Source organism: Rousettus aegyptiacus, unplaced genomic scaffold (genome assembly GCF_014176215.1).
Source record: "Rousettus aegyptiacus isolate mRouAeg1 unplaced genomic scaffold, mRouAeg1.p scaffold_m13_p_8, whole genome shotgun sequence".
NCBI classification, from domain to species: Eukaryota; Metazoa; Chordata; class Mammalia; order Chiroptera; family Pteropodidae; genus Rousettus; species Rousettus aegyptiacus.
Window position 1 is genome coordinate 91714205 of NW_023416311.1, and position 2066 is coordinate 91716270.

The 2066-nt window shown below is 42.4% G+C and overlaps 1 pseudogene; it reads left to right on the top strand.

The window, feature by feature from the left end:
• The first annotated feature begins 700 nt into the window (after nucleotides 1-700).
• LOC118607345 lies at nucleotides 701-819 on the top strand (annotated as a pseudogene).
• Nucleotides 820-2066: the final 1247 nt, after the last annotated feature.

Below are 2066 nucleotides of genomic sequence, written 5' to 3' on the forward strand. Positions count from 1 at the left end.
TATCATGGGCAGACTCATCATGACAATGCTATTGCTGGGCAGCTTTAGTTCACTTTCATCTAAGAGGGCCTCCTGGAGATCCTACTGTGTACCAAGTCCTTTCCAGAGCTGATCTTTGAGCCTCATATCAACCCTGAGAAGAGAAGATGTTTCCCTTTCACAGACAAGAAAACTGAGGCTCAGTGAGGTGCAGTGAGTTGCCCATGATCCAGCTGATAAAAAGTGACAAGAGCTCAGAAGTCGTCCTGTCCTTTGGTTCTAAAGCACCTCACCCTGTGCTTTACTGTAGAGGATAAACGTTCACTTCATAGATATGAAGCACGGGTTTCAGGGAGCTTCAAATATCATCCTATTAGAAAAGCAGAGGCTGAAACTAGGAAATCCCTTGTGGGACGACACCTGGCCGAGGCTTATGTGGTAGTCTGAATCATGGTCACCAATGGTGTCCATGTCCAATCCTCGCAACCTGTGAACATGATACCTGACATGTAAAAAGGCCGTTGTATTGATCTTGAGATGGAGAAATGATGCTAGATCATCTAGGTGGACCCAATGCAATCATAAGGGTCCTTATAAGAGGGAGGCAGAAGGATTAACATGAATAGTAGGAGATGTGACAATGGAGACAAGAAGCTAGAGTAATTCAAAGAAGGGGCCATCAGCCGAGGAATGTAGATGGCATGTAGAAACTGAAAAAGGCATCTACAGCCATGCTGCCCTGAACAAGCCCGATCCTGTCTGATCTTGGAAGCTAAGCAGGATCAGGTCTGGCTAGTACTTGGATGGGAGACCACCTAGGAAGACTAGGTGCTGTAGGTGTAAGCTGACAAGGTCCTTGCAGTCTGTGAGGTCAACCAAGTGTGGCCTCACCTGAAAAAAAGAAAAGAAAAAAGAAAGAAAGAAAAGAAACTGAAAAAAGCAAGGAAATAGATTCTCTCCGAAAGCTCCCAGAAGGAATGCAGTCTGGCCAACATCTTGATTTTAGACTTCTGACATCGAGAACTGTAAGAGAATAAAGACTGTAAGAGAATTCGTAGTAATTTGGTGCAGCAACATTGGGAGAATAATATAGCTTATTAACAAAAAGGAACAGTATCCAAGGACTGGGTTGGCCAACTGCTGTCCCCATTTATTGGAGCCAATAATTCCTGCCCTTTTTATTTTCTACAATACCCCCAAAGGGCCTCTTTTATCGAAAGTGTCATGAAGTCCTCAATTTTTAAAAAGTTGTTGAAGTTTTCTTGTGGTAAATATACATATAATATATATAGACATCGAAGGACATTCTATCTGCTGTAGAAGAGATAATACCATAAGCCCAAGATTATATATATATATATAATAAAAATTTATTTAAAAAATTCAATTACATTTGACACACAATATTATAGTAGGTTCAGATGCATGACACACCGATTAGACATTTATATAACTTAATGTGATCACTTGACAAGTTTAGTACTCACCCGATACCATAAATCATTATTACAGTATTATCGACTATATTCCCTCTGCTGTACTTTACATTTGTCTGACTTTTGTAACTCCCACTTTGTACTTCTTAGTCACTTCACTTTTTTTAACTCAGGCTCCTGACCTCCCTCCCATCTGGAAACTATCAATTAAGAACCAATGTTTTTTGAATGCCTAAACGGAATCCGGAAGTTGACATTAAAGGAGTTGTTTTGAGGGTCAAATAAAATAAGATACCCCCATGCTCACTGTAGGCCATCGTTTTCTTATCCCCATCTTACAGCTGAGCCTTAACAGAGTTTCGGTTTCCACAGACGCACGTGATGGGTGATGGACACTGGCTATGTGTATGTCTTTACCCTCTACCTTGCTGTATCCAGCTACGAGGAGAAGGGAGGTGATCCAGGAGGGGTGCGGGGACGTGAAGAATCAATTCATCTACATCGGGGCTGGGACCAGGTGGAAGCTTTAAGCTCTGGATACTGGGGTGCTGGCCTCATGATGGCCACCAGATGTCAGTGCTAACAAGGAATTCCTCCGCTTGCTTCTGTTTCCAGGGCTAAGGCCAGGGCACATGTCGTCATTTGGCATGA